Source organism: Myotis yumanensis, unplaced genomic scaffold (assembly GCF_028538775.1).
Source record: "Myotis yumanensis isolate MYYU_CA2020_CCGP unplaced genomic scaffold, mMyoYum1.0.hap1 SCAF_2, whole genome shotgun sequence".
In the NCBI taxonomy this organism is placed as follows: domain Eukaryota; kingdom Metazoa; phylum Chordata; class Mammalia; order Chiroptera; family Vespertilionidae; genus Myotis; species Myotis yumanensis.
The window spans coordinates 193220659-193247529 of NW_027223753.1; the positions used below are offsets into that span (position 1 = coordinate 193220659).

General features: G+C 45.4%; 3 pseudogenes; 2 read left to right on the forward strand and 1 right to left on the reverse strand.

Annotated features, from left to right (window-relative positions):
* The first annotated feature begins 1911 nt into the window (after window positions 1-1911).
* LOC139004787 (U2 spliceosomal RNA) lies at window positions 1912-2022 on the forward strand (annotated as a pseudogene).
* Window positions 2023-11132: 9110 nt separating this feature from the next.
* On the forward strand, window positions 11133-12239 carry LOC139002686 (cytochrome b-c1 complex subunit 7-like; annotated as a pseudogene).
* Window positions 12236-12845, reverse strand: LOC139002687 (large ribosomal subunit protein uL30-like; annotated as a pseudogene).
* Between the last annotated feature and the right edge of the window lie 14026 nt (window positions 12846-26871).

Below are 26871 nucleotides of genomic sequence, written 5' to 3' on the forward strand. Positions count from 1 at the left end.
ATATGAATGTCAGTATGAGAGTAGCTGTGGTCTAAATATATTTTTTAAAGTTTTTTTTTTCTTTCTATTGTGTGTCATGGATTTAGTATTTTCCACATTACTCTGAACCAAACCCAGAGTATTCCTATAATTGAAGCTCTTGACTATTAAAAATACAACTGGATGATTTTTTAGTATTTAGTTTCAGCTTACCTTAGTGACTGAAGTTTACAGGTTTATTTTTTCTTTGTAAAGTGACTGGGTTTATTGTAATACTAGAGGCCCAGTGCATGAAAATTCGTGCACTGGGAGGGGTCCCTCAGCCCAGCCTGCCCCCTCTCACAGTCTGGGAGCCCTCATGGGATGTCCTGCTGACAACTTAGGCCCGCTCCCCTAAGCCCTAGTCTGGCCTCCCTCTGCGGGAGGCGACCGGGTCGATCAGGGAAAGGTGCCACCCCCATCATCCCTCTGCTGCTGCCACTGCCAGCTGCCGCAGCTGCCAGCCCTCCTTGGCCCTCACACTGCTGCTGCTGCCACCCCTTCTCAGTCCTTGCAGCCACCACTACTTTTGTCCCAGAGGACATCAGAAGGACGTCCGGAAGATGTCTGGTCTATCTAATCTAGTTAGCATATCACACTTTTATTAGTATAGATTAATATAATTTCTAGAATGCCCTATTTGGGTTCTCCATGGCCTCAGTTTCTTCAAGAAGAGAGAAATTAAGCTAAGCTTTGGCTTTAAGAAATTATATATTTTCTGTTGCTGTATAACAAATTACCACGAACTTACAGAGTTTAAGACAACATTATTTCACAGTTTCTGTGGGTCAAGAGTCCAGGTACAGCTTAGCTCAGGCTCTCACAGGCTACAGTCAAGGTTTCATCTGAAGCTGGTCCTCTTCCATACTTCTTTTTTTATATATATATTTTATTGATTTTTTTACAGAGAGGAAGGGAGAGGGATAGAGAGCTAGAAACATTGATGAGAAAGAAACATCAATCAGCTGCTTCCTACACATCTCCTACTGGGGATGTGCCAGCAACCAAGGTACATGCCCTTGACCAGAATTGAACCTGGAACCCCTCAGTCCGCAGGACGACGCTCTATCCACTGTTAGAGCCTCTTCCATACTTCTGTTGCAGAGTTCATTTCCTTTCAGCTGTAGAACTGATGGCTGCTTGTTTCAAGGCCTGCAGGAGAAATTTCTGATTTTGGAGAAAGTCCTAAGCCTGCTTTTAAAGGATTCACTTGATTAAGTCAGGCCCACCAGAGGTGAACTCCCTTTTGATTAACTCGAAATCGAACTGATTAGTGCCTTGATTACACCTGCAAAATCCCTTCCCCTTTGCCTGTGCTGTAGGCTTATCACAGGGTAATATCCATTACATTCACAGATCCTGCCCACTTAAGGGAAGGGGATTAAAAAGATAGGTACATCAGGAAATCTTGGGAGTCATCTTAAGAGTTCCGCCTACCACAAGGTAATAACAGTATTTAGATCTGGAGCAATTTAGAAGGTGATCAGCTAATTATACGTTTATCTTTAGATCAAGGTCACCTATGAGAATCTTAAGAAAATTGGACCAGCTCCTCTCCCCCCCCCCCACCATGCATATCTACACTAATAAAAGAAAGATGCAAATTGACCATACCCCTGAACACTTCCCATTGGCTAATCAGCAGGATATGCAAATTAACTGCCAACCAAGATGGCGGCCGGCAGCCAGGCAGCTGAAGCGAACAGGAGGCTTGCTTGCTCCAGTGACGGAGAAAGCCAACGTTCCCGGCCTGCAGCAGCCAAGCTCTGAGCTCCGGATGCAACAATGGCAATTATAGAAGCTAAACAAAACCCAGATAAGCTGCTTTCAGCCAGCAGCGGGCTCAGAGCTTAGTGCGCCAGTGATGGCAACAGAGTTTCAATTATAGAAGCTATCGCTTCTCGGCCTTTTGGCTAAGATCAAGTGTAGTATCTGTTCTTATCAGTTTAATTATAGAAGCTAAACAAAACCCAGATAACCTGCTTTCAGCAGCCGAGGCCTCAAGCTGGAGCCGGCCTCAGAGCTAAAGCTGGCTCTCAGCTCCAGTGACAGCCATAGAAGGTAAATAAATCCCAGAATAAAAAAAAGGAAAAAATAAAGGTTGGGAGCTTCAGTCACCTGCCAGCCTGAAAACGGCCCTCAGCCCCTCATCCAGACTGGCCAGGCACCCCAGTGGGGACCGCCCCCAGAAGCCTCAGCAGCCGTTCTTGCCTTGAGGCCCGGGAACCGCCCATCAGCGAGTCCGGGCCGCAAGGCAAGGCCCGCCCCCAGAAGCCCCAGCTACTTTAAAAATAGAAGGATCTCCTTTTGAACCAATTTGTTTAGATTCAGGATTAGTAAAACAGTATGGAACTAATGAAATACAGTGATAGGAATTAGGAAGTGTGACACTGATGGTTCTGGGCATGTGAAGGGTGAGGGACAGAAAGGTATACATGGCCTTCCCTTCAGTTCTGCTGGAGAGATGAGCTCTGAGGGCCAGAGCTGCTCCATGCCCAGAGGAGGTGGGTGTGGTCAATGGCTCTGTTACAGAACTTCTTGCCAAGCAGAGACCTTACCCGACCCACAGGAACCTTTTTACTCCAGAAAACAGAAACAGCCAGTTCCCAATGTGCATGGGAAAACCAGTGTACCCTCCTGTGCACAGTGTCCTGATGGGGTGACGGGGGAGGTGGGCGAGGGGAGCAGTGCAGAGTTGTTAGGCAGCTGGAGTGGGAGTGGAAATGCCATGAAATGTCCACAGTCCTGGCCGTGCCCATGGCCTGGGCTGCTCCTCCAGGCCCTGGCTGAGGGATTAGGGCTGATTCTCTCGGGAAGGGAATATTCCATGGGTGAAAGACTTACAGGCTCAGAGTGGGCCGTGTGTTAGTTTGGGGCAAATCCCTCAGCATTCCTGCTGCCAAGCCCTCAAAGGAATGAGGCAGAGGGACCCCTCACCCCCAAGACCCCTTCGTGGACATTTTAGCATCTACGTGATTTTTAATCCCTTCAGGGAAACTTTCTATCCTGCAGTCCCATCCCACCCCACTGTTGCTATTTGTCTGCAAGCTGGGTCGAGCATCAAGGAAAAGGGGGGTTTATACTTACTGAAAGACTACTGATCCTACTGGGAAACCAACCTGTTTACTGTACTGTTTTAAATATCATACCCTTTATATCCTGTATAATTGGCTTCTTTTAAATAAATTGAAATGTCTTAGAAAAAAAGAAGGAAAAAAGGCAAGGCAGGGCGGGACCCAGAAGACCCAGAAGCCGCCTGATATGGTAGTAACTCTATCAGTAAGCACTCTGAAAGTCAGTGGCATAAATGCACCAATTAAAGGACAGATTATGAGGGTGAATCAAAAACAAAACCCACTTTAAATATAAAGACACATATAGATTAAAAGTAAATGAATTAAGTTGCAGCCTGTTTTGCTCAGTCGATAGAGCATTAGCCCATGGACTGAAGGGTCCCAGGTTCAATTCCAGTCAAGGGCATGTACCTCAGTTGCTGGCTTGATCCCCAGTCCCTATCAAAGCATGTGCAGGAGGCAACCAATCAATGTGTCTCACCCTTTCCCTTCACTCTCTCTAAAATTCAATGGAACAATATCCTTGGGTGAAGATTAACAAAAGCAAAGTAAATGGATTTAGTAACATTAAAGAGATTATAAGAAAAATATATTCTAAATTCTGTTAGTTGTATAATGGTTATGTTTAAATTATTAACACCTAAAAAATTGGGTGAAGGGTACATATAATATGCTGTAGTATTTTATAGTTTTTTTAGATGTGTGATATTATTTCAAATTAAAATATTAAAAAATTTAAAAATTAATAAAATATTGAAATGTAAGTGCATTACATGAAAAATTTCCTAATTGCTTCTAGCATAATTTATTAAATTGCACTAAAATTTACAAGGGTTCAATTAAAAAATATCTTAATTCTAAATGATATAATAGAAAATATATAATAGTGCAGTTATAAGCACTTATCTGAAAATACAAATTTAAAGAAGTGAATTTAAAGAAGGGATTAGCCAAAGAAAATATTTGCACAACCCATGGACACAGACAACAGTATGGTGATGGCCAGAGAGAAGTGGGGGGCAAGAGCTGGGTAGAGGGGGCAAAAGGGGGGAAATAGGGACATCCTATATAATAATAATAAAAGGCTAATATGCACATTGACTGAACGGCAGAATGACCGGTTGCTATGATGCTCACTGGCCACCAGGGGGCAGATGCTCAATGCAGGAGCTGCCCCCTGGTGGTCAGTGCACTTCCATATGGGGAGTACCACTCAGCCAGAAGCTGGCTCATGGCTGGCCAGCGCAGTGGTGGTGCCAGGAGCCTCTCCCACCTCCGTGGCAGCACTAAGAATGTCCAACTAACGGTTTAGACCTGATCCCTTGGGGGCCTAAGCCTTTAGTCGGACATCCCCAAGGGCTCCCTGGCTGCTAGAAGGATGTCTGACTGCAAGCTTAGGCCTGATCCCCTAGGGAGTGGGTCTAAGTCGACAGGTGGACATCCCCCAAGGGGTCCTGGACTGTGAATGGGCGCAGGCTGGGCTGAGACCCCCACCCCCCGAGTGCACAAATTTTTGTGCACCGGGTCTCTAGTCTACACTAATAAAAGAGAAACATGGTAATTAGTGTACGACCGCTCCCCTTCCCATTGGCTAATCAGCATATCCTTATGCAAATTAACTGTCAGCCAAGATGGCGGCTGGCAGCCATGCACTGAAGCGAGCAGGGAGGCTTGCTTGCTCCAGTGACTGCGGACTCCAACGTTCCCCGCCTGCTGCTGCTGGCCTCTCAGCTGCAACTCTAAGCAACTATGTACTATGTTGCAAATAAGAAGCTAAACAAAACCCCAGAACCGGCTTTCATTCAGCTGGGCTTCAGCCAGCCGGACCTCAACATTGTATCGATGTTTTCAGCAGCGAGGCTTCAGAGCTAAAGCTGGCCCAGAATAAAAAAAGGAAAAAGAAAAAAAGGAGCGGTTGGGAGCTTCAGTCACCCGCTTCCGGAAAACAGCCCTCAGCCCCTCACCCAGACTGGCCAGGCACCCCAGTGGGGACTCCCACCCTGATCCAGAACACCCTTCAGGGCAAACCAGCCAACCCCTACCCGTGCACCAGGCCTCTATCCTATATAGTAAAAGGGTAATATGCCTCCCTGCACCGGGATCAGTGGAGCAGCGAGGCTCCCGGCACCGGGATCAGTGTGACAGGGGGCAGTGCCCAAACCCCCTAATCAGCCCTGCTCTGTGCCTGATAGGGGGGAGCTCCCCAACCCCCTGACCACCCTGCGGCTCTGTGTGTGACAGGGGGCGAGGCCACAACCTCCCTATTCGGCCCTGCTCTGTGTGTGACAGGGTGTGGCGCCCCAACCCCCCCCACACACACACGGGCCCTGCTCTGTGTGTGACAGAGTAGAGCCATAACCTCTCCATCGGCCCTGCCCCGAGTGTGACAGTGGTGGCGCCCCAACTCCCTGATCAGCCCTGCTCTGTGGGTGATAGAGGGTGGCGCCCCAACCCCACTCCACGGGCCTTGCTCTGTCTGTGACAGGGTAGAGCCATAACCTCTCCATTGGCCCTGCCCTGAGTGTGACAGGGTGCAGCACCCCAACCCCCTGATTGACCCTGCTCTGTGTGTGACAAGGTACGGAGCCCCAACCCCCCTGATGGGCCCTGCTCTGTGAGTGACAGGGGGCAGTGCCCCAACCCCCTGATCGGCCCTGCTCTGTGCGTGACAGGGGGTGGTGCCGCAACCTCCCCATCGACCCTGCTCTGTGCATGATGGGGCGGTGCCCCGACTCCCCAATCAGCCCTGCTCTGAGCCTGACCAGGGGCTGCACCTAGGGATTGGGCCTGCCCTCTGCCACCGGGGAGCAGGCCTAAGCCAGCAGGTCGTTATCTCCCGAGGGGTCCCAGACTGCGAGAGGGCACAGGCAGGGCTGGGGGACCCCCCCTCCCCCCCCCCCCCCGAGTGCACAAATTTTTGTGCACCGGGCCTCTAGTCCTATCTAATAAAAGAGAAACATGCAAATTGACCATACCCCCGAATGCTTCCCATTGGCTAATCAGCAGGATATGCAAATTAACTGCCAACCAAGATGGTGGCTGGCAGCCAGACAGCTGAAGCAAACAGGAGGCTTGCTTGCTCCAGTGATGGAGGAAGCCAAGGTTCCCTGCCTGCCGCTTCCAGCCTCTGAGCTTGCACTCTAAGAAACAATGTTGCAATTATAGAAGCTAAACAAAATCCAGAAACCTGCTTTCAGCCATCAGAGCTGGAGCGAGCAGGACCGAAACAATGTTGCAATTATAGAACCCAAACAAACCCTAGATTCCTGCTTTCAGCAGCCGAGGCCTCAAGCTGAAGCCGAGCCTCAGAGCTAAAGCCGGCTCTCAGCTCCAGTGACAGCCATAGAAGGTAAATAAATCCCAGAATAAAAAAGAAAAAAGAAAAAAGAAAAAAAAGGAGAGGTTGGGAGCTTCAGTCGCCCGCCAGCCTCAAAACAGCCTTCAGCCCCTCACCCAGACTGGCCAGGCACCCCAGTGGGGACCCCCACCCTGAAGGGGGTGTGACCAGCTGCAAACAGCCATCATCCCCTCATCCAGGCTGGCCAGGCACCCCAGTGGGGACCCCCACCCTGAAGGGGGGTGTGACCAGCTGCAAACAGCCATCATCCCCTCATCCAGGCTGGCCAGGCACCCCAGTGGAGACCCCCACCCTGAAGCAACAAGATGGTGGCTAATTTGCATACTGAAGGCGGGGGTGGCAGTGGGCAAGGCTGTCTGCAGTCTGGGAGCCGGATCTGTGACCCTGCTGGGTGGGGCAGTAGCACTTGAGGCTGTCCACGGTCTGGGACCTGGATCCATGTCCTCGCGGGCGGGGGTGGCAGTGCTTGAGGCTGTCCACGGTCCCAGGACCCAGATCTGTGACCCTGCCAGGCGGGGGGGCAGTGCTTGAGGCTGTCCACAATCTGGGACCCGGATCTTTGACTCTGCTGGGCGGGGGGGGGGGGGGGGGGGGGGGGGGGGGGGGGGTTAGCGCTTGAGGCTGTCCGTGGTCTGGGACCCGGATCCGTGACCTGGTGAGCGGGGGCGGCAGTGCTTGACCCGGATCTGTGACCCTGCTGGGGGGGGGGGGGGGGGCGCGCGGCAGTGCTTGAGGATGTCCATGGTCCCGGGACCCGGATCTGTGACCTTGCCAGGCGGGGGCGCAGCGCTTGAGGCTGTCTACGGTCCCAGGACCCGGATCCATGACCCTTCACGGCGGGGAGGCAGCTCGAACAAGGGCGGATCGGCGGGGGTTGGGCAGGGCAGGACGCCTGGCTTCTGCCCAGCCCCAGTCACTCTGTGCAGGTGAGCAGCGCAGAGAGCCTCTGGACAGGGGAGGCAGGCTGGCGGAGGACGGCCTGTACTCCCACATGGCGGTGGTGACAGCTGTGAGCGCACCAAGTGGAGCCTGCAGGCTGAGCTGAAGTAGAGCCTGCAGGCCATCAGCGCCCAGGAGTGGCTGCGCAAGATCCGCCTCCTGGCCCAGAAGGTGCAGGATTGCAGGGACAGCCACTGTGGCAGGCCAGACTGACGTCCTCCTGGCTGCACCACGGGGGCTTGAGGATCTGCAAAGCCAGAGGCCTCCAGTGTGCACATCCCCCCTGGCATGCGAACGTCCCCCAGCACACTGTCACCCTCCCACGCCTGCAACAGTTGCAAACCAAGGCGGTGCACAAGTTCCCCCCGCCTCTCCACCGCACTTCCATCAACCCGGCATGCCTAACACCCCCACAGGATGTGCACACATCCCCCTCTGATGCGCTCACGTCCTTTGGAGAGTGTCTGGGTGTTCTGGGTGCTGGGGGTGGGCGCCTGTGAGATGACAGTGAGAGGGCGGAGTGGTGATGCCCTGTTCCCACGGAGGCCAGTGCAGCTACGAGATCACCTCTGGGGAGTTAATGCAGGTGCTGAGTCAGGAGCAGGTGCAGACAGACACACCTGGTGGGCACGGGCGGCCCTCTCTGAGGTGCCTTCGGTCAGCGTTCAAGATCAAGAGCCCAGAGGCAGAGAGGAATTCCGTCCTCTCAGTGAAACAGTGGGATAGTCGGGCGACTGTAGAGGAGGAATGTGCACTTTGGGTGCCAGCACCCATGAGTGAAGGCTGCCCTGACTGAGCCTTGCTTGCTTGGGGCCTAGCGCACTCCTGCCGGGCAGCGGGTGACAGGACGTGCTTTTCCGAATTAATGAGAGAAAACGTTGATTCTCCTGCTGCCCACGAAGGTGGAAAGTGAAGTGGGGAGACATGTGGGGAATGAGCAAGGTTCCCTGTCTGGGGGTTCCAAATCTGCTGTTGGTTTCTTTCACCGCTGACTAGAGATATACAGGGTATCCCCCCAAAATGTATACACACTTTGAATATCTACTAATTCCAATGGTTTTAAGCATAAGAAAGAAACAACAATGGAGGTGTTATCTGTTGAAAGTGTGGGCACAAACAGGTAGTTGGACATTCCCTGAGGGGTCTCAGATTGGAGAGGGTGAAGGCCAGACTGAGGGCCCCCCCCCACCCCAGTGCATGAATTTCGTGCACCGGGCTACTAGTATATATATATCTAGAGGATTTGTTGGGGTCCATGAATTTCAGAGCATGAATGAATGATCTGTACTAACCTCCCCTTCAGATGAGAGGTAATTAATTACTAAGGGTCAGATAAGACCCAGATCTCAAGTTCCATACCATTGGAAGCTGTGCTTCCAATTATGGTCTAAAATTCACTTAAATTTGTGAACCAATGCAAGCAATGTTTACACAGCTTTTTCTATATTTTGAGGAATGGCTAATTATAGAAACGTGTCAGAGTTTTGATATTACAGGCATACCTCACAGATATTTCAGGGTTTGACTCCAGACCACCACAATAAAGCGAGTAATTTTTTTTGTTTCCCAGTGCATATAAAAGTTATGTTTTACACTATACTATAGTCTATTAAGTGTACAATAGCACTGCCTAGAAAAACAATGTACATGTTTTAACTTCAAAACATTTTATTGCTAGGAAATGCTAACCATCCTCTGAGCCTGCAGTAAGACATAATCTTTTTGCTGGTGGAGGGTCTTACCTTCAATTTGTAAAAACAACAACAAGTGCAATAAAACCAAGCGCAATAAAACGAGGTATGCCTGTATTTATTTTTGAGTTTTCCAAATGGAATCTTCCATCATAGATAGTAAGAAGGTGAACAATAAACAGGCCAACTTAGCTTGAATCAAAAGCAATTACCATTGTTAGTTTCTGAGATTTGGTAGATTATTTACTTCATGAGTATAAAAATTCAATTAGAATCCATTGTCAATTATTTTGGTCAATGTATCTGATGTGTTTTTGTACTCTTTTTTTTTTTCCCCCTCTCATCACCCAAGGAGTGAGGATATTTTTTCCACTGATATTTAGGGAGGGGGAAAGGGAGAGAGACAGACATCGATTGGTTGCCTCCCAAACATGTCCCTATGATATGTGCCTGGAATTGAACCTGAGACCCTCTGGTACATAGGCTGACCTTCACACTCCCACCACTGAACAACACCGGCCGGGGCTTCCCTGTCTTCTTGATTATTTTACTCACTGGCAAAATTCATTAAATACAAGCCAATAATTTAATGTGACCAGGAGGGGAAATTTTGCCCAGACATTTGTTCTTATATTTTAAAACGCTACTAGCAGATCCATGCCTAACAACTTAATATTTTGAACATTTAGAGCTAAAATATTTTTTTTTGTTAAGCACATTAACAAAATATATGCTTTTAAAGGGTACAATAAAAATAATAAAAGTTACACATAGATGTCTTTAAATCAAATCAAGGTGCATATTGATATTGTAATCTAAATCCCTAAGTTAAAGGAAGATGGCCATTCCAGTGTGATCAGAGCAACTGGGGACTGTATTGCCAGCTAGCATGTCAATAATGTACAGGGAGGGTAGATGAACTATTTTCCCCTAGCAGTTCCATGAATTTTTAATATGCTTTTAAATTTGCACCCTTTAGGTGACACATTTGGGTCAGATGTCCATTTCAAGCTCTGCTGTTTATAAAGTTGATTTGACAGCTGCTGCTTTGTTCCCTATCTCTGTGAATGTCCACTCCCCTCACTCTAAAGTTCTTCAAAGTGGTTCTTGCATCCTTTCACTTTTTTCCATTTTTATTTTTTAGTCAAACCATCATCTCTTTTCTTGAACCATTACAAAAGTGTGAAAATGGTCTCCCTCAGCCACTCTGCCCCACTTCCAATCTGATCTCTGCACTGAAAAGAGAATAAGGTATCTAACAATCAAATCTGAGTGTTAACTTGGACACTTCATATCTCCTCACTGCTCTTAGAATAAAAACCAACATTTTTTTTTATCCTCACCCAAGGACATTCTTATAGAGTGGGAGGGAGAGAGAAAAACATCATTTTGCCTTCTGTACATGCCCCTACTGGGGATCGAACCCACAGCCCAGGTATGTGTCTTGATCAGGAATTGAACTGGCAACCTTTTGATGCATAGGATGATGCCAAATCAACAGAGCCACTCCAACTGGGCAAAACCAACATCCTTTTTATTCAAGTTATTGGAAATTTTAAGCATGTGCAAAACTATAATAAAATAATGAATTCTCATATATTACTCACCATTTTCAACCATCATCAACATATGGTCAGTCTTGTTTTATCTCTGACCCACCCACCTTTCCTACTTCTTTGGGATATTTAGAAGTAAATCCTAGATATTATGTAGCTCTTAAAAATTGATGCCCTAACCGATTTGGCTCAGTGGATAGAGCATCGGCCTGCAGACTGAAGAGTCCCAGGTTCAATTCCGGCCAAGGGCACATGCCCAGGTTGTAAGCTCAATCCCCAATAGGGGGCGTGCAGGAGGCAGCCAATCAATGATTCTCTCTCATCATTGATGTTTCTCCCTCTCCCTCTCTGAAATCAATAAAGAAATATATCTTTTTTTTTTTTTTAGCATAACCACAGTTCTATTACCACCTCTTTAAAAAACTGACAACTCTTTAATAGCAAGTATCTAGTTTATGTTCAGATGTCCTTGATTTAAGCCAAAATCATTATGGCCATGACCTATTTTCTGGCCCAAAGTTCTTTCAACTGGTGAATGGAGTAAAAAGGTATATCTTTCAACAAATGGTTTTAGTGATAAATAAGAAGAAACTAATACACATGACAACATGAATGAACTTCAAATACACTATGCCTGGTGAAAGCTAGAATCAAATAAATGCTTATACCATCTGATTCCTATTATATGACAATCTGGAATAGACAAAACCATAGCGTCTCAAGTCAAAGAGTGGGCAGGCCTGCCGTTGCAGCATCAGACCAGTGCTAGAGTGTATTGGAAATGGTATTATAGTGCTGTGGGGTTCAATCAACAGGTTCGTGCAAGATGATACGATACGTACAGATGACGATGTGAAAGCAGCCATAAGAAGGCTTCCTGAGAATTTGTACAACGATGATGTTTCCTATTAAGAGAGCACCGGACCTGTTCATGAGACAGCAGATCTTGCCTAAAGGGCAGGGGACAAGCCCTAGCCAGTTTGGCTCAGTGGATAGAGCATCAGCCTGCAGACCAAAGGTCCCGGGTTCAATTCCAGTCAAGGGCACGTATCTTGGTTGCAGGCTCCTTCCTGGCCATGGCCCTGCTCAGGGCTACTGCATGAGGCAACCAGTAGATGTGTTTCTCTCACATTGATGTTTCTCTCTGTCTTTCCCTCTCTTTTCCACTCCCCCTAAAAATCAATGGAAAAATATCCTCGGGTGAGAATTAAAAAAAAAAAAAAAAGCTGTGGACAAAATAGGAGGAGGTGAATAAATTGTACCTGAACCATATTCAGGAAAGTAAAGAATGAGAAGAATGGGCAAAGAACCAAGTAAGCAAAATCTGTGGGTGCATCTGTCCTCAGTATTTTTTTTTAATATATATTTTATTGATTTATTTTTACAGAGAGGAAGGGAGAGGGATAGAGAGTTAGAAACATCAATGAGAGAGAAACATCGATCAGCTGCCTCCTGCACATCCCCCACTGGGGATGTGCCCGCAACCAAGGTACATGCCCTTGACTGGAATCGAACCCGGGACCCTTGAGTCCGCAGGCCGACGCTCTATCCACTGAGCCAAACCGGTCAGGGCTGTCCTCAGTATTTTAATGATGCTGTTTAAACCACAAATATACAATTTAGAACCATCTGGGCCGCAAATATACGAATCAGATTCTCCATGCAGATGATGCCATGTTTACCAAGAGATCAAGCAATCAATGTGTTATCTGTTGGGGCAATTGATTTCTTTCGATTTTGCCAAAACTGCACTTGTAGGTTAATTCATTTACTGACTTCCGGTTTAGGTAACCCCATGCAGCAGAGTTCCACAATCCTCAGCATGTTAATGGGAGCCTTGCTAAGCCTTACAAAGGTACCGTTGAAGCAAAGCGGAAGAAGCTGCAGTACCTTTCAGACCTTTGGGCTCAAAGAATTGATACCTCTAACCCTGATGACAAATGCCAATTTGGGCTTCGCAGGCACATAGAAGTCGCCAGCTTTTCTTGCCATCCTAGCCATTTGATCTCAGCTCTGTACATCTGCCTGTATTCCATGTGATTGTGCTTAGCTTTTTCATAGATAAGCTTCCTCCTTGTCTTTCAAAGTATCTTTTGGTCAAACTTCTCAGGCACTTGATCTTCAGCTCTGAGACATTCCTTCACTTTTTCTTAAGGGTCTTTGGCACAGTAGGAACCTTCTCTTTTTCTTTTGCACCCTCCATGGTTCCAGCCAGATTGTTAAAGATCAAGAAGAGTCTTTAACTTGTCATTGGTGTAGGAAAACAGTACACTCATGTCTTGCTGTTTGGAATATAAACTCAGTGAAGAGGAATTCGATAAAATCTCTCAAAATTATAAATACAGGTACCCTTCCCGAAATGTGAGAAATGGCATACATACACATTTACTAATTGCAGCATCATTTGAGAAATCAAAAGGCTGAATTAACTATCAATAAAGGACTGGTTAAATCAATTGACATTCATATGATGAAATATTTTATACTTATTAATAAGGAAGAATCTTTGTGTATTGGTATAGAAAAATTTCTAAAATAGTAAAAGACTGAAAAATCAAAATATATAATTACATATAGTATTCTATTTGTGTTAATATATACATATTTGCTTGAATATGCTTAAAATATTTTTTGGAAGAATATACACAGGAAACTATTAACATTTGATTCTTTATGGATAGGAACTGGATTTGTGAAGAACAGGGATGGAGAGAGACTTTTTAATCACATGTGTTTAAAATTTTTTAAATTTTGAACCAGGTGAATTATATAAATAAATATGTAATTTCTACATAAATAAAGTTGCCTTTTCTGTCACAAGGTGGCAGTGTTACAGGCTCTATGGAAGGAAGCAGTATTCGGAAATTGGTTTCATTACAGAAATTTTAACTTGGCCTGTAATTAATTGTCCAGTTGAGGATTGAAAACATGTATTTTCATACAAGATAGCATATTTGAAAGCCAAGTAAATAGTTTCCTTTGTTTTTCAGTGTTATAATTAGTCTATCTTTTTTCTTTTCGCTTTAATCAAAGCACTACAGGCCCATGGTAAAACAAAACACACAGATATGTTAAAGCACTTGTAATGAAACATCTAGTCTTCCTCTCCATCCCACTTTCATTCCCAAGAGGCAGCTACCTTTTATTATAATTGGGGTTACTTCCAAAACTCTAAATAATATGCATATATCTCTTGTTTTTATTTTACCAACTTTAGATAGTATATGCCACCTGAAATATGAAAGACAGAGACTTAGCTCACTAATATCACCTCCCACTTCTATTCTTCTTTCCAATTTTTGATCTACCATTTTTTAATTCTCTTGGTTACCTATTATACTTTAAATTGTCCACCTAAACCTCTATTTTTTATTTTTCCCGTTTTCAACATTGTCTCAACTTCTCAATAAGTAAGATAAGGGAAGGGTATTATCACTTCAATTCTTTTATATATATATATATATATATTATTGATTTTTTACAGAGAGGAAGGGAGAAGGACAGAGAGCCAGAAACATCAATGAGAGAGAAACATCGATCAGCTGCCTCCTGCACACTCCCCACTGGGGATGTGCCCGCAACCAAGGCACATGCCCTCGACCGGAATTGAACCTGGGACCTTTCAGTCCGCAGGCTGACGCTCTATCCACTGAGCCAAACTGGTTAGGGCACTTCAATTCTTTTTTTCACCTCTTTGTACCTCTTTCACCTCCCAACTTTATTTTAAAAAAAAAAAAGCATGTACAATATAATAGTTTTTACAGGGTTATGCAGCCATCACCATAATATACATTTAGAACATTTTTATTACTCACCAAAAAAACCCATATCTGTGATCAGTCTCTCCTCATTTCCCCAGACTTACATAAACACTAATCTGTTTTCTGTCTTTATAGGTTTATCTGTTCTAGACATTTCATATGAATGGAACCATACAATATGTGGTTCCATATAGCTTCTTTCACTTAGCATGTTTTTGATGTTTATCCAAGTTTTGGTGTGTATCATTATTTCATTTCTTTTTACTGGCTGAATAATATCCCAGTATATGGCTATACCACATTTTGTTTCTGCATCTCAGTTGATACACAGTTTGGTTGTTTCCACTTTGTTTTTGCTATCATGAATAATGTTGCTATAAACTGTTAGATTTATTTTTCCTTTTATTCTGTAACTATAATTGTCTGTCTTGACTGTGGTTTGGTTCTAAAAGTTGAAAAATAACTAACAGGATTACATTAGTTTGTATATATTGCTCACTGCACAGCATAATAGTGTGCTAGGGTTATATTTACTTCTCTATAAAATTAACATCACAATCTCCTTTTTTTCCCCTGAGGTATCTCTTCCACAGCTTTCCATTCTCTGCTCCAATGTGGACTCATTGCAAGAGGTAGTCCAGGGGTTGACAATTCCTTCATGGATCCCATGTCTTTTTCTTTCTTATTTATTCCTTTTATTTTGTAGACATTTATCTCAAGTAATTTTCTCAGAAATAGTTCATGAAGGTAGTAAATTTCTGAGTGTCTGAAAATATCTGTTTTTCCTTTGCATTAATTTAACAAGGTCTAGAAATCTACCAAGTTTGAATCTAGAATTCTCAGAGTCTTGAAGAAATTTTTTCATTGTCTTCTGACACCTAATATTACTGATAATAATTCTTATGACAGTTGGATCCTCATTCCCTTATTGGTGGTCTGTTTATTGCCCTTTTCCGCTGAATCTTTTAAGGGTCTCTTTACACTTGGTGTTTTGAAACTTTATGATGACATTTCTATCCTGGATCTTGCTTAATTTATCATGTTTTGCAGACATGAGACTTCCTTCAGATTTTGAAAAAAAAAAGTTGTTTGTTTTTTAGAGAGGGGAAAGGAAGGAGAGGAGGGGGAGAGAGAGGCAAAGAGAAACATCGTTGTGAAAGAGACACAATGATTGGTTGCCTCCCAAAAGTTGGGGCATGGGAGGAATCTGAAACCGAGGTACCTGTCCTTGGCCGGAAATCAAACCCAGGACCCCTCGGTCCCTGGGCTGACGCTCTAACTGCTGAGCCAAACCAGCCAGGGCTTAAAAACGTTTTGTGATTTTTTAAAAAAATAATTTATTCATGTCTTTCTGTAACACCTGATTTCTCCTTCAATTCCTCTCTTCTCTCCTTCTGGAACATAAATGCTGAGTCTTAAATGCTACTTTTCATCCCTTTGTCTTTTTTGTTTGTTTAACATTCTGGGAATGTTGTCTTTTGGGAGTGGTTGTGTGTTTTTCACTTTATCGGTCTTTTTTTTACTTTGCCATTTTTTTTTTCATATTCAGGAGCTTCATTTGTATTCCTGAATGTTCCTTCTTCATTGCATTCCATCCTTGTTTTATGGGCTACTGGCTTCATAAATCTCGCTAAATATTAATTAAAAGGTTATTCTTCCTTGTAGTTCAAGAATTTTTTTTTCTGTGATCAGGTAAGTTTTGCTTATCTTGATCCTTATCTATTTTTTGTCATTGATGTTCATGTATTCCTGAGTCATCTGTTCCTGTTTAAGAGTGAAGAACCTGTTGATTATTGCAGGTAGCTAGTGTACATTTGCTCTGCTGTTGCATTGCAGTCTTTTTCCCTTAGAGGCCTCTCCTTAAACTGATGAGACAGAATTCTGCATGCTTTGTGCAGTTCTTGATGAAGACTTGGCTTTAAGGTGTTCAGAGAGGATGCTGGTTGGACAGGCTGAGCACCTCAGCATTTCAGAAAAGCAGGGAGGAAGCTGAGTTCACCCTAAGCAGATTGTTTTCTTTGGAGAAGAGCCCACTTTTTTGCCTTGAAGTTAAATGTCAGTTGTTTTGCATGCACATATGGGTGGAGGGTTTAAGGGGCCAGATGTTTATGCTTGTGTTTAGGCCCCTTTCTCATCCATCCACCTGGCCTAGAGCCTCTTCAGCTTTTGCAACTGAGGTCGGCTCTCATCTTCTCTACCGTCTCTTCACACTTGCATTGTGGGCCTCCTCTGCTCTGATAACTTGCCTCTGTCTGCTTCTCACCTTGAAATCACCTGACACCTCCTCTGACTCACCCTCTTTCACCTACTCTCCTTCCTGGTGAGGTTTTCTTTCTTTTAGCTCTTCTACACGGTCATCATTTCCACATTTCAAGCAGGTTCTCACCGGGGAACACACATCACCCTATTGACATGGAATCCTCTGGCAATAACTACTCGTTCTTCTTTTTGTGCTTTTCTCCAGATCGTGTGTGTGTGTGTGTGCGTGTGCGTGTGTGTGTGTGTGTGTGTGTGTGTGTTCATAACAGTAGTTTATAACTATAGCACATATTTCTCGAATAACATTTGGAAATATGGGGACATAAAAAGGTCTATAATTCACCAACCAGAAATAGTTACCATGATGATGTATTTACTTTTAATCTTTTTAAAATATATATATTTTTATTGATTTCAGAGAGGAAGGGAAAGGAAGAGCGAGAGAGAAACATCAATGATGAGAGGGAATCATTGATCAGCTGCCTCCTGCAGGCCCCCCACTGGGGACTGAGCCTGCAACCTGGGCATGTGCCCCTGACTGGAATTGCACCCGGGACACTTGAGTCCGCAGGCCCACACTCCATCCACTGAGGCAAACAGCCAGGGCTACTTTCAATCTTTTAAATATGCATATGGTATATTTTTAAAACAAACTTGGTATTATACCATGTTCAATTTTATGCCCTGCTCTTTTCACTTACATCATGAATAATTTATCAAGTCACAAAATTATCTTCTATGACATGATTTTTTAATGGCTACATAGTTTTTCATTACTTAATAACTCTCCTGTTGGTCACTTTGCTTGGTCCAGTTTTGTTTGTTTGTTTCTTCATTTGTTATAGAACTTATCTGTCATCCCTGGCCCCCGGCCTTTCCTGTTTGTAATACTGGTCTTAATTGCAACCCAGAAATGTACTGTTTGATTTAAGCTGTGTGGGGTTCACTGAAGGGAAGTTAGGCCACAAGATCACAATAACTCATATGAAACTTATGACTTATAAACTGGAGTGTACACAAATTCAGGTAAGAGCTCCTCATTTCTTACTCATTGGAAAGAAGAGCCCATCCACCACTGAGCACTGTGGGAGGCCCACCTGCACCACTTGCCCGGGATCACTTCCTAACATCTCATTCCGCACGAGTCCGCCCCCTTCCACATTCTTTCTGGCCAGGCTGAGCCCAAAAGCGCACATTTGAATCAATACTACTCACGTTCAAATATTGAAATGTTACAATTTAACCAAAAAAATGTTTAAAGAGGAAATGTTCTACCTTCTTCCCCTGACCTTCATGATAGCCCAGGAAGGCTACGTTCTCACTTGGAATTCTTGTTCTGGGCCAGCATGTGGTGCTCCAGGGAGAGCCTGCCCCTAGTCCTCAGCCTCAGGGTCTTGGCCTGCACTGCTTCCCTTCCACTTTCTACTCAATCGGTCACCACTTCTGCTGTGGATGTCAGCAGAAGCCCTGTGCAGTCCCTAGACGTTGTTCCAGGGTGTTTGGCCAAATTTCTGGGGTTCCAGTACACAGAGCAGGGTGCAAAGAGCTCCGGGTGGGCACTTCCTCACAGACCCCTCACTCCCGTGGTGGGTGTGACTGAAGAAGGACCAGAGTGGGCCCTTTCTTAGAGGCCATATCTACGGTGGAGCCATATCTGGTCCAGCTCAGACTCACTTTTCCCGGAGCCTCCTTTCTCTCTACGAATTCACAATCACCTCACCGCTCATGCTCCCAGAGCACTCACCATTGATATCAGCCCTTTGAGCAATTAGCTGTATCTTCCCGGTACTGTCACCTAGCTGTTTCCTAAGGGTTTATAGGTTTCCTGGCTCCCCAACTAGAGAGAGAGAGAAGAGAAGGAAAATAAAGAGATGGCCTCTACTGAAGCAGATTGCCCACCAAGCCCCGTGCACTTGCTGACACTGGGGTGGCGGAGAGAACCTGGGCATCTGTGCCCAGCAGGCCTGGGTCTGACTCCTACCTCTGCCTCATTTGCTAGGATGAGAACAACTACTTCATCCTCAGTTTGTTCATCTGAGAAAAATACACATGTTCCGTCTCCTGATAGGATATGTGCAAAGTGCCAAACATCCTTTCTGGAATATAAAAGAGGCAGAAGAAGAAGGAGGAGCAGGGGAGGGGTCGTGAGGAGGGGAGTGGGAAAGAGAAAGAGAAGGAAAAGGAAAAGAGTGCAGCAAAAGGTGGCTACTAAGAGTAACCATGGTGCCCTGGCCGGGTAGCTCAGTTGGTTAGAATGTCATCCCAACAGTCCAAGGTTGTGGGTTCCATCCCTGGTCAGGGCACATACAGGAATCAACCAATGAATGCGTAAGTGGAACAACAAACTGATGTTTCCTCTCTCTCTCTCCCTCTCTCTCTAAAAAATCAATTAAAAAAAAAATGATGATGGTCAGTCATGTCACAAAATCCCTCCTAGCAAATTCTGTATCCTTCATGTTCGAAATATTACTGCTGAATTACACTTCTATAAATGCCTTTTTTATTTTCCTTCTAAAAACCTTCCACCTTCACCTGGCCTGTGTGGCTCAGTGACTGAGCGTTAACCCGTGTACCAAGAGGCCGCTGGTTTGATTCCTGGTCAGGGCACATGCCCAGGTTGTGGTCTTGATCCCCAGTAGGGGGTGTGCAAGAGGCAGCCAATTGATGTTTCTCTCTCATCGATGTTTCTATCTCTCTCCCTTCCTCTCTTTCTAAAAATCAATAAAAATGTATTTTTTAATAAAAAAAAAAACTTCACTTTCTTTTGGACAGCAATAGGTTATAAGGTTTTTAGGAAATTAGGCAGTGGAGAATTGTTGGACTTAAAAATTTTTGTGCCTACAGAGTTGCTGAAAAAGTAAATATTCCTAGTTAGTTCAACTTTATCTTTTGCAATTTAAAACATATACTTATTATCTCACAGTTTCTGAGGGTGAAAAGTCCTGGGTTCTCTGCTTCAGGGTCTCACCAGACTGCAACCAAGGTGTTGTCGGGCTGTGTCCTCTTTTTGAGGTTTGACTGGGGAAGGATTCACTTTGAGGCCCACGTGGGCTGTTGGCAGACTTCAGTGCCCTGAAGCTGTAGGCCTCCTTCAAGTGACCTGCAGATCCTTACCATGTGGGTCCCCTCACAGCCGGTTCCCAACAGGGGTGCTTGCTTCTCCAAAACCAACAGGAGAGCAAGAACAAGATTACTAGCAAAATGAAGTCTTATAAACATACTGTCACTTCAGGGTGACATCCCATCCCTGCCCTGTTCCCTCGGATTGGTCAGTTTCTCCTTTCCAAGCCTTGCACCCAGGGGACTGATCACTTCCTGGAAAACAGCTCTGGGCCCATCCTCCTGCAGGAAGCCACCATAGTGTGGCAGATCTAGTTCAACAACCCCGCCATCTCTTACTTGGAAGGCAGGAGAAAAGTAATTTTATCTCCAGAGGCACATATTGCAAATGATGAGCTGCTGAGGCCTTCCTCTCCCTCATCTCTCCTCACATCCAATCATTGCCATGCTTCTCATTTCTCAGCCCATCAAACCTCAATGCCTGTCTACTACTCTATTGTGTGTATTAGAAAAAAAAAATTAAAAGCAAATGTGAGTGAAGGTCAAATAAGAAATATATACCTAAAAGTTAAAAAAAAAACCCTATGGAAATAAAAGTAATAATTAATATGTGGGTTTAGATTACATACCAGAATGGCTAGTGATGTATTTATATGTGTGTGTATGTGTGTATATGGTTATTATAGCTATTGTTTCTCACAAAGAAGAAATATATAAATGATTAAGAATACCATAGTATAAGCTTTAGTTTGCCCACAATGAATGCAACAACTCAATGGTTTAGCATTTGATGGCCAGCATTATATGATCTGCGTTATTAGCAAGGCCTTTGAACTGTAAATTTACTACTTGGCAGGAGCCCTAATAGAAGCAATGACTTTGGTATGACACTTGGTTTCAGTCCTAAACCACCCAACAGAATTTCAGGATGAAAGGCCCTCAACAGTGGCTGAGCTCCTTATGCTCTTTTTCTCGGGAGGAGTGACATTCTCTTTCTTCTTGAGCTGGGTCATTTATTGGCTTCGTTTCAGTTAGAGTCGCTGCCCAACATAACGTGTAGCATTAATGTAACCCATTTTCTTTATGACTAAAGCTTTTTGTTTGGTGACTGGTCTGAGAAGATCAGGATAACCTTGAATGGACTTACTGAAGAGCCTGCCTGGACCTTCTGTTACCTACCTCTCTACCTCCTTCACTTCAACCTTATTTCATCGTCAGCCCTGAAACAGCATGTAGTCAGCCTTCAAACAGCATATCTGTTGTTTCCTGGAACCTAGAGAGAAGGGAATGAAGGCAGGAAGAGAGGAGGCACAGGGGCTCTGGGACCTTCACCTCCACCTGGATACCTGCCTCACCTCCTCACACCAAGCATTAAACACCCAACACTAGGGGCAGAGGAGTGGTGGGGCGAGGGGAGGGTCCATGTTTGCTGTCTTCACAAATTGGGGATTTTTAAAAAGTATTACTAAAAAGATACTGTTTACATGTAGTTACTTTCTGATTTCCACTAGTACAGAAATTTGTAGGCCTTGTTACAAATGTAAACCTTCATTTATTTGCAAAGGCGAAGAATTGCTTGGCTTTGAAGAACTACTGGGATCCAAAGAGCCGGGGAGCATGGGCCTTTGGAGCTGGAAGGGAATTCAGAGGTCAAGTGCCTCAGTTGGTGGATGAGAAGACTGAGGCCCAGACAGGGGTCTCTGGGGTGGTTTAGCAGGTTAGTGGTCTCTGGGGTGGTTTAGCAGGTTAGTGGTCTCTGGGGTGGTTTAGCAGGTTAGTGGTCTCTGGGGTGGTTTAGCAGATTAGTGGTCCCTAGGGTGGTTAGTGGCACAGCCAGGACCCAAGTTTCTCCTCCCTAGTTTAGTGCTCTCTCACAAAAGCTGACTCGTGCACTCACTCTTCAAGATACATGTGACTTCTTACTATGGGCCAGACCCGATTCCCAGCATAGTCCCTGCCCTTGGTTAATGTACGTGTTTAGATGGCAGTGAGTGCCAGCTGTGGGGGAGAGGCAGGGTCCTGTGGGAGGGTGAGCACTCAGAGGCCTCTCTGGCTGATAAAGGCAAGTCATTCTGGTGTGACTGGAGCATGAGGAAGGGGCTGCGAGGAGAAGGCAAGAGGAAGTGGGGAGGCAGGAGGAGGACGCAGGGTTGGACCTTGAAGAGCGGTGCAAGCTGCTGGGCAGCCACGGAAGGATCTGGGCGGGACAGGGGCCCGGAAAGGTCTGTGCTTTAGAAAGCTCACTCTGTGGGCAGAGGGTGAAGCAATCAGCCCAGGGCTCCTCAGCATGGCAGAGCAGCTGTGACGTGAGCCAAGATTACAAACGCCTTAGTCTCTGAGGCAGTAGGCATCACCCGACAGCTTCATCCCACAGGCTAGATGGAACCCCAGTGTGCCGGGCAAAAGCTGTGTGTGCCACGATGGGAAACAGATGGGAAAGCCCTGCGTTGGAGGAGAGCGAAGCTCAAGGTGGGGAGTCCCATGAGATCGAATATCCAAGAGGAATCCTGTTGACCTGAACCAAGAGGTCAGGACCTGACTCTAGACGTTGTAATTGTAGAGAGTGAAGGTGAAGTGGGAAGGAAGAGACCCCGAGTCTTGGGCACTTGGCAGAGTGATAGAGCCATTCACTGAGATGGGGACACAGCCTATGACTGAGGGCATGTTCATGATAAGGTACCTGGAGGACATCCAAGAAGAGATGTCGGGTGACCAGGAAAACCAGCGGCTCTGGGGTGGAGAAGGAGGCCCCGCTAAAGCTGTAACTGGGAATCTCCATCCTATCTCTGGTAACGGAAGCGATGGTAGTAAGTTTGGCCAAGAGAAATGCGTGGAGTGAAAGGAAAACGGGGCCCAAGAAAGGAACATTAGTGAACACGGAGCTTAGGTGTAGAAAAGGACCCCCCGAAGGAGGAAGATCAGAGGATGTGTTGTCCTGAAAACCAAATATGAGAGCCTTTCTAGAAGACAGAGGTGGTTAAGGGTATAAAATGCTGCGGCAGCTTGTGCGAGGCTGTATACCTCAACCCCTCAGATCCGTTTGCATGCTCAATGTGCATGGAGAGAGTTAGCTTGTGCTTGTCTGAAAAGGGAAAAGGACAAGAAGGGAGTGCTGTGTGAGGTGATATGTGTCAACCTGCTTTTTTTGTGGTAATCGTGTCACAGTATATACTTATACCCATCATTGCAGGGTACACCTTACATTGACACAATGGGATTTGTCAACGATATCTTAAAGCTGGGAGGGAAAAGCAAAACAAAAAAGCAAGAGGAAAAAGACATGGCTGCCTGGTGGGTGGAAGATGTGGAGAATGATGAAGTAAATGGAGACACCCCCCCCCCCCCCCGGAGGGATTCAGGTAACAGCTGTAGGGACTGGATGATGGGGGGCCTGTGAGACTTGGAGGTCTGGCTGGATCACAGAGCAGCTGGGGGTGGGGCGGGGGTTAGGGAGGCAGCATCAGGGCAAGCCTCTAACGGCTTTGAAGAGTCAGCAAGCCCAATTTAAGAGCGTGGGGAGAAGAGCAAAAAGTCCCTGCGAGTCACCCTCTGGGGTCACAGCACGTCTGCGGGAAGCTCTGGGGGCCGAGGTGTTGCTGGTGGTGGGGACTGAAGGACAAACACAGACTGTGCTGATGAGGTCGGGTGGTTCATGCACCTGAGCGTGGGAGAAAGAGCAGTGTTCCTGGAGGGAGCTTCAGGGCACATGGTGCGTCGGGGGGAAAGCCAGCTCTCAGAGTGGAGGGAACTTTGGGAAGGTGGAAGCTATGGGGGAGTTTGCTTTCCTGGAATCAGAAGTTCCAGAGGTCACAGTGGAAAGAAAACTTCAGGAGGAAGTGGGAAGGTAGAAAACTAGGTCAGGGAAAGAAAGAGCAGAGCAATAAGGGGCTGACTGTGCATGAGAGAGATGGCCAGAGATGGCAGTGACCGAAGGTAGCCAGGACTTGAGAGATGGAAGAGACCGATCTCAGAAAGAATTGGCTGCTTCTTGGAGAATTTACTCACAACCTCGTCTGTAAACTTCTGGGGCATGTGGGGTTGGCATTGGGGTTGTGTCACGGCTCTTCCCTTCCTGCATTTTCCTCTGCTCCTCAAAGTAACTCACCCAACGCCTTTGAGTTAATTACCTGTTGGTGTAGCGGGAGCACCCCTCATTTATATTAGCCTTTCAACCTCTCAGAGTTTGGTGTTGCTAGTTAATTCCATGCACACCTGATCCTCACAAGCTCTACACTTAAGTGTCCGGAATGCATTGTCTACCGAACACCCACAGGCTGGACCCACCCAGGTTACCCTGCAGTGGCGTGGCCACTCAGTAAGTCAGTCTGGTGTGGTCACAAGAACGGCGAGGGCCCTCGCCCTGCCTCTGTGTCTCCTAACAAGTAAGAGAACCTTGTTTTCCTGGAAGCAGAAGTTCCAGAGGTCACCGTGGAAAGAAAAGTTCAGGAGGAAGTGGAATGGTAGAGAGAAAGAAAGAAAAGCAAGAAGCAAATGTGTTCTAATGGCTATGGAATATAGTTTGATTGGGATCTATATGTCCTCCCAGTCGCTGGGGTGAGGATGCCTCTTTTGGTGGGAGTGTGTGTGTGTGTGGATGATCCTTTGTTCACAAAATGACTTCAGAGGCAGACGCAGGGTAGAGCTTATAAACATAATGATGAGAAGGCAGAAGTTCTTAAACTTGAATAGGCATCGAAAGCCCTAGAGCAGTGGTTCTCAACCTGTGGGTCGCGATCGCTTCACAGGGGTCACCTGAGACCATCGTAAAACACATATATAGTTACAGATTGTTTTTGTGATTAATCACTATGCTTTGATTATGTTCAATTTGTAACAATGAAATTGGGGGTCACCACAACATGAGGAACTGTATTAAAGGGTCGAGGCATTAGGAAGGTTGGAACCACTGCCCTGGAGGGCTTGTTAAAACACAGATTGCCAGTGCCCTGCCACAGGAGTTTCTGAGTCAGTAGATCTGGGGTTGGGCCTGAGAGTTTGCGTTTCGAACACGTTCCCGGAAGCTGCTGGTGCTGCTGGTTTGGAGACCAAATTTTAGGAACCATGGGCTTACGAGAACACAGGAGGCTGCCTGAATAACTGAGCAGGAAGAATTTGGGGCTGGAGGCAGAGGGATCCAGGAGAAAAGGACAAGAGGAGGCCAAGGAGGTGGTGAAATGTTGGGTGCTGAGCCATGCAATCCTCTAAACTCCAGTAAAGACTTTTCAAATATAACAGGTGTGGGGCAAAGAGATTTCTTGTGGAACCTGGAAATGGGGTTGAGCTGTGCATTCTGGGATGGCAAAGGGATGAAACAGAAACATCACCCATAGGGCCAAGGGGGACTTCAAAGGAAATTCATGGAAGTTTTCAGAAATCTTAGGGGAAGGCTTGAGAATTTCCCCAGGTGTTGGATATTGAGGATGGGAGGTGATTGAAAGGAATTGCACTTTCAAACTCAAGGGATAGCCCTGGCTGGTGTGGCTCAGTTGATTGGGTGTCATCCCAGGCACCGAAAGGTGGCTGGTTCAATCCTGGTTTCCAGTAGGGGATGTGCAGGAGACTGCCAATCAATGTTACTCTCTCACATCGATATTTCTCTCTCTTTTTCCTTTCCTCTCTCTCTAAAAAAAAAAAAAAAAAAAAAATCAATAAAAATATTTTTTAGCCCTAACCAGTTTGGCTCTGTGGCTAGAGCATCGGCCTGTGGACTGAAGGGTCCTGGGTTTGATTCTGGTCAAGGGCATGTACCTTGGTTGCGGGCTCGATCCCCAGTAGGGGTTGTGCAGGAGGCAGCTGATGGATCTTTCTCTTTCATCGATGTTTCTAACTCTCTATGCCTCTCTCTTCCTCTCTATAAAAATCAATAAAATATATTTTAAAAATATATTTTTTAAAAACCTCAAGGAATAAGTTGATCGACTCAGCTGACCTCCTGGCTGCATGTCTTGTAGGTAGAAGCACTTGCTGGGGAGAAAGAAAGGTTCTGGGAGGAGAGAACATTTGCATTCCTTAGGAAGAGATGGTAAAGCCTCAAGTTCACAGTCCATCAGAGGTTAGCAAGCAATCGGAAAACCTGGAGAATACAGGAGCTGCCCAACTTATGAACAGGAAAGCATTCCAAAGACTTTTAATAAGGCCATGTTTTCATTAAGTTCAAGTGACATCACTCTGCCAGTCTCCACTAACTTAATTCTTTGGTGACAAGGAAAGACAGTGAGGTTCTTATTCTGATTTAAGTTCACAAGTCGAGGCCATTTCTATACACACCATATTGGTTACTCTAAAGGGCAGGATTATTATATGTTCCACCTTTTTTCATTTCTTGTACTAATCATGATTTTAAAAAGAAATTCATTATTTTTTTGTCATAAGAAAATATTTTTAGAAAGTGGATTTTATTTCATACTTTAGTCTTCAACTGTGCCATGAACCTAGAGAATATTTTCTCACATGAAAAGGGAAGAAAAGAATAAAACAGCTTTATTATAAAGGTGAACTTGAGATAAAGTTTAACTTTCTGGTTAAACAGATATAGATGATCATCTGGTAAGTGCATATTTGAAAATGAACTAAATTAACCTGTCTCGTAACAGGTTTATTTTAACAAGCTCTAGCAAAGACTTGTGATGAAGGTGGCTGTGTGGACACAGAGACCATGCTTTTTAAACAATATATTTTTAAAAATTGATTTCAGAGAGGAAGGGAGAGGGAGAGAGAGATAGAAACATCAATGATGAGAGCAAATCATTGATCAGCTGCCTCCTGCACGCCTCACACTGGGGATCGAGCCCGCAACCCAGGCATGTGCCCTGACCATGGAATCGAACCCTGACCTTCTGGTTCATAGGTCCACACTCAACCACAGAGCCACACTGGCCGGGTGGGATCACTCCATGGCCTACATATGGACTTCAGTTCATTGTTAAGCAGAATGCTAACAAAGACCAGGAAAAGTTAACTACATAAAAAATATTAATATAGTTCAAGCATCAGCCAACATACACAAAACCAGTTCAAGCAGAGACTAATGCCGAATTTGCTCTTTGTGGTCAGAACTCCTTCAAATGGAAGTTCTCAAAGCTGTCTCATAAGTAACAAAATTGGTTTAATTATTTTGTTTCTCATCAGAAGTCGGGATAGCATCTGACTCATAGA